Source organism: Budorcas taxicolor, chromosome 21, assembly GCF_023091745.1.
Source record: "Budorcas taxicolor isolate Tak-1 chromosome 21, Takin1.1, whole genome shotgun sequence".
Taxonomy (NCBI): domain Eukaryota; kingdom Metazoa; phylum Chordata; class Mammalia; order Artiodactyla; family Bovidae; genus Budorcas; species Budorcas taxicolor.
Genome location: NC_068930.1, coordinates 66698280 through 66708077, shown reverse-complemented (window position 1 = coordinate 66708077; position 9798 = coordinate 66698280). Strand labels below are relative to the sequence as shown.

The 9798-nt window shown below is 45.5% G+C and overlaps 1 pseudogene; it reads right to left on the bottom strand.

The window, feature by feature from the left end:
• Nucleotides 1-455: 455 nt before the first annotated feature.
• LOC128067144 (uncharacterized) lies at nucleotides 456-573 on the bottom strand (annotated as a pseudogene).
• Between the last annotated feature and the right edge of the window lie 9225 nt (nucleotides 574-9798).

The window sequence follows — 9798 nt, the reverse complement described above, 5'->3', positions numbered from 1 at the left end:
CAAGAAGTCACTGCAGTGAACAGAGAAGGCTCTCCTGACATAGCCTAAGTATGCTAACCAAGCCCGCAGAAGAGTTAAAGTATGTTCGTATGGATTGTAAATCGGGTCAGGAGAGAGAGTGTCAGATCTCAGAGGTCTGATCCTGCTGTGTGGTTGCATGTTTTCCAAATCAAACCTCACTGGACAGAGAATAAAAATGCCTTCTTTAAATAGGGTACTGTTTTCATTTTCCATATGATTGAAGTGAAGTGAAGTGAAGTTGCTCATTTGTGTCCGACTCTTTGCGACCCCATGGACTGTAGCCTACCAGGCTCCTCCGCCCATGGGATTTTCCAGGCAAGAGAACTGGGCTGCCATTTCCTTCTCCAGGGGATCTTCCCAACCCAGGGATTGAACCCGGGTCTCCCTCATTGTAGGCAGACTCTTTCCCATCTGAGCCAGCAGGGAAGCCCTGAAGCCTATAGCACCCAGTATTCCCAGGCTGTCTCCCATCCAAGTACTATCCAGGCCCGACCCTGCTTAGCTTCCAAGATAAGACAAGATCGGGGAGTTCAGGGTGGTATGGCCGTAGACTCCATATGATTACATACCTTTAAAAGGAGTGCCTACCTTGTTCTTGAACTCCAGAGTGTGAAGTAGAGACCCCCTCCCCATCTACAGAGAGCTCACCCCCGTGAGGAAAGGAGGGTTGTAGAGAGCTATTTTCCCCCTGTCTGTAACAGTCTATGCAAAGTAAGACTTTGAGTGTTTTTTTTAAAAAAAAAAGTCAGGTTGATTTCTGATCTATCAAAGTGTTATATAAGTAAAGTTATAAATACACATCGATTAGTATTGTATTCAATTGTCTTTCCCAATTTGAGCCACCTTCCAGGCAGGTGGCTCTTGAGAGTGTTTGGAATTGTAAATGCCTGTTTGCAGCTAGTACTTAGTGACTTAATTTTATTCCACTGAAATATGGAAGACACGTGGAAAGGTGCTATTTTCTTTCAGGGAAGTAATCCGTGAGATGAAGGCTAGATTGTGGATGAGGGCAAATGGAACCTGTTAATAACATACCAAGTTAACACTGCCGATTACTTGTAACAAGGCTGCTGAGAGTTGGGGAGGCAAAGCCCTGATAGCAAGGATCCCCTTGAGCCCTCACTCCCCCAACACAACAGAAACATCGTGTCCTGCGTCCTTCATAATTACTGGCCCTGCAGGCAACGCACCACCCTGCCTTCTCCTTCTTTTTACCCTCTACATTCTTCTCCTTTGCAAGTGGTTTCAAACTCTCTCCTGCTTTCCATGCAAAGAATAAGACACTCTTCTCTGGGTTGTGATCAAAGCTCCTTTAGAAAAATGGTACTGATGAGCCCATTTGCCAGGAAAGAATGGAGATGCAGATGTGAAAAACAGACTTTTGGACACAGTTGGGGAGGGAGAGGGATGGACGGGTGGAGGAAGACGCATCCACATAAATACGCTCCCATGCGTAAAATCGACAGCTGCTGAGAAGTTGCCAAATAACACCGGGAACCCAGCTGGGGGCTCTGTGATGACCTCGAAGAGTGGGATGCGCGGAAGGAGGGAAGCTCAAGAGGGAGGTGATATGTATACACTTATGGCTGATTCACATTGTTGTATGGCAGAAACCAACACAATATGGTGAAGTGATTTTCCTCCAATAAAAAAAGAAAAGCATGAGAAACAGAATTCTAAATTATGAATATCAGCAAAGGACGGAGATGAAGTCCTCCAGGGAAGGTGCTGGAGGGGAGGTGGCCCCAGGAGGGCCATTCAGCCTCTTGAGCACCGGGGTCCATAATGAAGACGAGGTCTCTATCTAAACAACACCTTCCTATCCCATGCTGTCCTGATGCTCTCCCTGGTGTGTTGAAGACCCCTTCCCTGTCTGCAGGAAGCCCACTTCCAGAAGGAAAGAACAGGTGTGGAAGGCTGTTTTGCCCTGTAAGTATGAATTCACCTGGATTTACATCCTTCTGGATATGACTATAACACATGTTCTGGATAAATCTGGATTTGGCAAAATAGTGTGTGATCTGCTCTTTAGTATTATGCTCTAATTTCTTGGTGTTTGGAGAAATCGCTTTTATCTATATCCATAACTCTATTCACCCTTATGGGCTTTCCAGGTGGTGCTAGAGGTAAAGAACCTGTCTGCCTGGCTATTATAAACAGTGCTGCGATGGCAATGATGACCCTGTATGCAAGACAGCAAAAAAGACACAGATGTGTATAACGGACTTTTGGACTCTGAGGGAGAGGGAGAGGGTGGGATGATTTGGGAGAATGGCATTGTAACATGTATACTATCATGTAAGAATCGAATCGCCAGTCTATGTCCGACGCAGGATACAGCATGCTTGGGGCTGGTGCACGGTGATGACCCAGAGAGATGTTATGGGGAGGGAGGTGGGGGGGGGGTTCATGTTTGGGATCGCATGTACACCCGTGCTGGATTCATGTCAATGTATGGCAAAACCTATACAGTATTGTAAAGTAAAATAAAGTAAAAAAAAAAAAAAAAGAACCTGCCTGCCAATGCAGGAGACATAAGAGACACCGCTTAGGTTCCTGGGTTGGGAAGATGCCCTGGAGGAGGGTATGGGAACATGCTCCAGTATTCTTGCCTGGAGAAACCCGTGGACAGAGGAGCCTGGGGGGCTACAGCTGGTAGGATCACAAGGAGTCGTACACAACTGAAGCGACCTAGCATGCACGCAGGTACTCCTACTTACACCTGTGTGTTTATCCATGTATATCTAGGCAATGTGGTAATTAAGCAGATCCTGAAACGGAGCCTGGTGGATAAAAGTCATGAGCTCCATGTACTCGACTCAGAAGTGTGTTTGAGCGCCAGCTTAGCCGCAAGCAGCTGGTGATTCAAGCAACAGAGGAACTCTCCCTTCACCTCAGTCAGCTCATCTGAGGATGAATCTGACAATCTGGTCTAACAGGAATGCCACATGTAGTCGTGTATGTTAAAGGACTTCTTAAATGATACAACTGTGAGGGCAGCATAATGAATATTATATACCAATGGTAGAGTCATCTGAGTTATGGGATTATATCCCATTTTAATTTTATTCTTTACAGAATTTGGTCATTTGGCCCCAAGCCACATGCTTTTCTCTCACCTAGGAATAAACGTCTTAGTAAGAGAAGTGTGTAGCTTTGTATCCAGGTATATGTGTGTTTTCTGGAGGAGGGCATGGCAACCCACTCTAGTATGCTTGCCTGTAGAATCCCATGGACAGAGGAGCCTGGCGGGCCACAGCCCATAGGGTCACAAAGAATTGAACATGACTGAAGTGACGTAACACCACGCACAAATGTGTGTGTGTGTGAGTTGTACTTGTCTGTGTGTCTTTCTCTGTGAATATATGTGCACACATGTATGCAAGCATTGTGCACGTGTGTCTATGCATAGCATATATGCATGCATGTGTATGTGATATAGATACATGTGTATATGTGTGTAAAGGAAAATTTAATGATGGCATAGTCATTCCAACTACTTAGTCTTTTCCGTTTATCACTAGCTGGCATGTCTGTAGACTGCACAGCCCATGGAGAGCAGTGGATCCTTGCCTACTGGTGGCACCATCCTCCCAAAAGCAGGCAGCCATGGAGGAGACCTGAAAAAGCAAGTAAGCCTGGGGCTTCAGGCAAGGAATTCTAGGAACCAGGTAGAAGAAATAGGCTCTGGATAAGCTCAGTTCACGGACCCCAGGAAATCCTCATGTATAGGGAATCATTGAGGCTGGAGGAGGGCTCAGGAGGACCTTCTAAAGATCGGGGTCCAAAACTGGTGCATGCTAAGTGGATTCAGTTGTGTCCAACCCTTTGTGGCCCCATGGACTGCAGCCCACCAGGCTCCTCTGTCCATGGGATTCTCCAGGAAGGAGTACTGGGATGAGTTGCCATGCCCTCCTCCAGGGGCTTTTCTTGACCCAAGGATCAAACCTGCATCTCCACGTCTCCTGCATTGACAGGCAGGTTCTTTACTATTAGCGCCACCCAAAGCTGGGCCTGACACTCTCTGCAGGTGACCCTATGCTGGTGTCTACTACGGTCCCTGTCTGAGAGGCACAGTAATCTTCGGCTAAATAAATGAAGAGATGAAGTGGATCACCAGGTGGCCGTCATGGTTCTAAGAATGACTTAAAAACTAAAAGTGAAAACATAGATGAACTTCCCTATAGTTATTCTAAAGGTGAGAAACTTGAAGTTTGGAGATGCCCCATTTTAAGCAGCCCTGTTAGCTTTAGAGGGCTTCTCTGGTTGCTCGGCTGGTAGAGAGTCCGCCTGCAATGCAGCAGACCCCAGTTCGATTCCTGGGTTGGGGAGTTCCGCTGGAGAAGGAACAGGTTACGCACTCCAGTATTCTTGGGCTTCCCTGGTGGCTCAGATGGTAAAGAATCCGCCTGCAATGCGGGAGACCTGGGTTTGATCCCCGGTTTGGGAAGGTTCCCTGGAGAAAGGCATGACAATAGAAACCAGATTTCCTATCTTCCCTAAGGATGTTTTGAGGATATGTCTTCCTTCAAACAAATATCCATCATGATATATGGATATGTGGCCCTATTCCACAATCACTCCATGATCAGAGGTGTGTGTGTTCTAATCAGAATTTAATCACACAGAAGTTGAAGTAGGATGATACGTAGACATCTCAATGCTGCAAAGTTTGGTAGAGTAAAGTAGAGATGGAAAAAATAAAGACATTTTGGAATGCTGTTTTTCTTTCTTCCAGCTTCATAAGTTACGAGGGACGAGTGGGCCTAGGAAGGAAATGCTTTGTCACACTCAGCATCCTAGGACAGATATTTATCACCTGATACACTCAGCCTTGTAGAATGAAAGTGGGAGCCATAAAGTGCGCAGAGAGGAAGGTGCAAACTGTTGCATTCTCTGAATTCATTGAAGATGACGTGAAAAAGTTGTTTGGATGCTTTATTATGTGTGGCAGGGTCATAAAAACCGGGTTGATCCACCAGGAAGAAAGTGCGGTCGGAGATAAGAGTGAGCATGAAGAGGACGACACTGCAATTAAACTTGAAAACCTCTCTTTATAGACGCATTAAAAATCGTACTCAAACCAATAGAATGAATAAGCAGCCTCACTGTATCAAGATCCCACAGCTATGAACACACAGCCCTGGAAAATAAGATCGGCAATGTTTGCTCTCTTTCTGTCTCATTTATGGAGTGGTGGTGTGCCAACTCTATTTAAATACCATGCAAATGCCAGATAGGTGTTTATTTATCCTTTTACCTAATAATTATTAAGTGCCACCTATATGCCAAGCTTTGTACAAGAGGCTAGAAATATAAAAATATAAATTCATGGCCCCCATTCTGGAGGCACTGTAGGATGAGAGAGAATGATGAATGGCCAGCGTGGCAGAGGAATGGATACAAACGAGTCCCTGACTTGGTGTTTTTAATTTGGAGTAAGATAATCATATTGTTGGGCTTCCCTGGTGCCTCAGGCAATAGAGAATCTGCTTGCAATGCGGGAGACCTGGGTTCGATCCCTGGGTTGGAAAGATCTCCTGGAGGAGGGCATGGCAACCCCGTATGCTTGCCTGGAGAATCCCCATGGACAGAGAGCCTACAGTCCGTGGGGTCACAAAAAGTCAGACACAAATGAGTGACTAAGAACAGTATGGCACTATCATCCTGTTATAAGTTCCACACACATTTTCATTATAATTATTATTCAGTTCAGTCGCTCAGTCGTGTTCGACTCTTTGCAACCCCATGGACTGCAGCACGCCAGGCCTCCCTATCCATCACTAACTCCCAGAGTCCACTCAGACTCACGTCCATCGAGTCCATGATACCATCCAGCCATCTCATCCTCTGTCATCCCCTTCTCCTCCTGCCCCCAATCCCTCCCAGCATCAGAGTCTTTTCCAATGAGTCAACTCTTTGCATGAGGTGGCCAAAGTACTGGAGTTTCAGCTTTAGCATCATTCCTTCCAAAGAAATCCCAGGGCTGATCTTCAGAATGGACTGGTTGGATCTCCTTGCAGTCCAATTAGTCTTACATAATATTCATGAGGTTCCTGAGGCAAGCATACTGGAGTGGTTTGCCGTTCCCTCCTCCAATAGACCAAGTTTTGTCAGAACTCTCCACTGTGACCCCTCTGTTTTGGATGGCCCTACATGACATGGCTCACAGCTTCATTGAGTTACACAAGTTCCTTATCCATGTATAGTCAAAGCTATAGTTTTTCCAGGTGTCATGTAGAGATGTGAGAGTTGGATAAAGAAGGCTGAGTTTTGAAGAACTGATGCTTTCAACCTGGGGTGCTGGAAAAGACTCTTGAGAGACACTTGGACTGCAAGGAGATCAAACCAGTCAATCCTGAAGGAAACCAACACTTGAATATTCATTGGAAGAGCTGATGCTAAAGCTCCAATACTTTGGCCACCTGATGCAATGAGTCAACTCATTGGAAAAGACCCTAATGCTGGTAAAGATTAAAGGCAAAATGAGAAAGGGGCTGCAGAGAATGAGATGGTTGGATGGCATCACTGACTCAATGGACATGAATCTGAGCAAACTCCTGGAGATAGTGAAGGACAGAGGAGCCTGGTGTGCTGCAGTCCATGGAATTGCAGAGTTGGGCACTGAACAACAAGCATCCTAGAAGCCCATGAAAGAGAGGATGTAAAGTTCAGAAAAGTAAGAAGAAAAACAGAAACAGCCTTACTGCTTGCAAACAATAGATTATGTTATTTTACATTTCCTTCTGATGTCATGCATATATTTTGACTTTTCAATTTTTTATTTTATATTAGAATATAGCTGGCTTCCTTGGTGGCTCAGATGATAAGGAATCTGCCTGAAATGCAGGTGACCTGGATTCTATCCCTGGATCGGGAAGATCCCCTGGAGAAGGAAATAGCTACCCACTCCAGTATTCTTGCCTGGAGAATTCCATGAGCAGAGGGGCCTGGTGGGTTATAGTCCACAGGGTCACAAAGAGTTGGATACAGCTGAGCAACTAACATCTTCACTTTCAGTAGTTTCAGGTGGACAGGAAAGCTACTCAGTCATACATATCTGTGCCTTTATTCTCCCCTAAATTTCCCTCCCATCCAAGCTGCAACATTGAGCAGAGTTCCCTGTATTTTGCAGTGTTGATGTTTGAGCTTTGTGAAATACCAGGCTGGATGAAGCATCAGCTGGAATCAAGGTTGCTGGGAGAAATATCAATAACCTCAGATATGCAGATGACACCACCCTTATGGCAGAAAGTGAAGAAGAACTAAAGAGCCTCTTGATTAAAGGGAAAGAGGAGAGTGAAAAGCTGGCTTAAAACTCAACATTCAGAAAACTAAGATCATGGCATCCAGTCTCATCAGTTCATGGCAAATAGATGGGGAAACAATGGAAACAGTGACAGACTTCATTTTCTTGGGCTTCAGAGGCACTGCAGATGGTACCTGCAGCCATGATATTAAAAGATGCTTGCTCCTTGGAAGGAAAGCTATGACCAACCTAGACAGCATATTAAAAAGCAGAGACATTACTTTGCCAACAAAGGTCTGTCTAGTCAAAGCTATAGTTTTTCCAGTAGTCATGTATGGACGTGAGAGTTGGACCATAAAGAAAGCTGAGTGCCGAAGAATTGATGGTTTTGAATTGTGGTGTTGGAGAAGACTCTTGAGAGTCCCTTGGACTGCAAGGAGATCAAATCAGTCAATCCTAAAGGAAATCAGTCCTGAATATTCATTGGAAGGACTGATGTTGAAGCTGAAACTTCAGTACTTTAGCCACCTGATGCGAAGAACTGACTGACTCATTGGAGAAGACCCTCATGCTGGGAAAGATTGAAGGCAGGAAGAGAAGGGTATGACAGAGGATGTGGTTGGATGGCATCACTGACTCAATGGACATGAGTTTGAGCAAGCTCTGGGAGTTGTTGATAGACAGGGAAGCCTGGTGTGCTGCAGTCCATGGGGTCACAGGGAATTGGACACCGCTGAGAGACTGAACCAAACTAAACTACTATCAGAAAGAAAAAATATTAGAATAAAAAACAAAAATACAGTCCATCACTTTATTATCACATTCACTTTACAGTTGAAGAAGTTCCGATGAAGAATTTCCCGTTAATAAATTAAAGTAACTTTGTCCCTGAGATGTTTATATGACAAGTCTGACTCCCAAATCAGGAGTTGTTCTACCTGCTTTGATCTGAAAACAAACAAACCAAAAATCCTGGGAAAATTATTAAAAATGTAGGATCCTCCAAAGATTCTGATTCTACAGGCCCAACATTTCTAGGAACCTGTATTTTAAAAAATTGTGTATATATTTATTCATTTATTTTTGGCTGTGCCAAGGCTTTGTTGCTGTGCAGGCTGTTCTGTAGCTGTGGCAAGTGCTGGCTGCTGTCGATTTGTGGTGCACAGGCTTCTCACTGCAGTGGCTTCTCTTGCTGCGGAGCGTGGCTTTAGCACACAGACTCAGTAGCTGCGGCACATGGGGTTAGTTGCCCTGTGGCGTGCGGCATCTTCCCGGATCAGGGAAGGAATCCAAATCTCCTGCACTGGTAGATGGATTATTTACCCCTGAGCCACCAGGAAAGCTGGGAGTCTGCCATTTTACATGTAACCCCAAGATTCTGATCTTGAGGCTCAGGGGGCCTCCTTCACCTGGTTGTCCTGTATTTACACCCTTCTTCCTTCAGATGTGTGGTAGTTGTGTAAGGAGTTCCTCAGATCTCCTTTTAAGATGAGCCTTCTGCAAGGGGTGTAATGAGCTGATGCGCTCCAGGGGCCACACTTTCTGGCCCAGGATTCTGCATGGTGCTCACACCAAGGTCATCTCTTTCTCATCTGCTTTCAGCCAATGACCGTTTCATGGAGGATTTGAGAAGTGGGACGTGTCTGCCCCTAACAGAAGTCCACTCATGGGGAATCTTGGCTCAGGGGCTCCACCAGCCTGAGCAAGACTTGCTCAGAGCTGTGCTGCAGTCTGACAAGGGTTCTTGCCCACCCTCCTTGCTCCTTCGTCTCTATTGGTAAGTGTCTGGCCCTCATCGCCGCTGGAAGGCTCTCTCCTTTGGCTCCAGCTCCTCCCCTCCTTTATCGTCCATGATCCTTTCCCCTGATCCGTCTCTCCCAGTTTGGATTCAGTTTTGCTGTTTGATTCCTAGAGGACTCTCAAAGTAACACAAGGTGCTCACAGGAAAGTGGAGTAAGGACGCCCCAAACAGTGGCAGGCGAGAGGCCACGCACACAACACACAGGGTCATGGCAGCCACTTGGGTCCAACTCTTAGCAAAGCCGTGTTCGGGATACCCCACTGATGGCTGGAAACTGGTCATGGCGGAAATGTTCACACTACAGAAATCAGTAAATGCTGCACGTCAAAACCAACTTTTTCCTCCTAGAGCCCCTGTTGTTAAATGTTTCCTAGCATACCACTCTCCCCAGCGTCACAGCAGCTAGGATTCTTAGACATTCTGGTCCACAAATAACATTTCCCTTCTTTGAGGCGGTAGCAATACATACAGCCAAAACCTGTCCTCTTGTTATTTATCTCCCATTGACTTCTCTCCTGATGTGGAATAAAAATCCCTGTGACTTCATATCCCAAGAGTTCATCATGTAAACACTTGTCTCCACCTGCTTGCTGGTAGAGTTTATCTGTTCAAGTGCTTCTTGTTACCTGCAAGCTCAAAATTCTCTAGTAGCCAACAACACTCCATAATTTTGTAATCAATAAGAAATTGTACCTGCAAGAAGACAATTATTGGTACAATACATCAA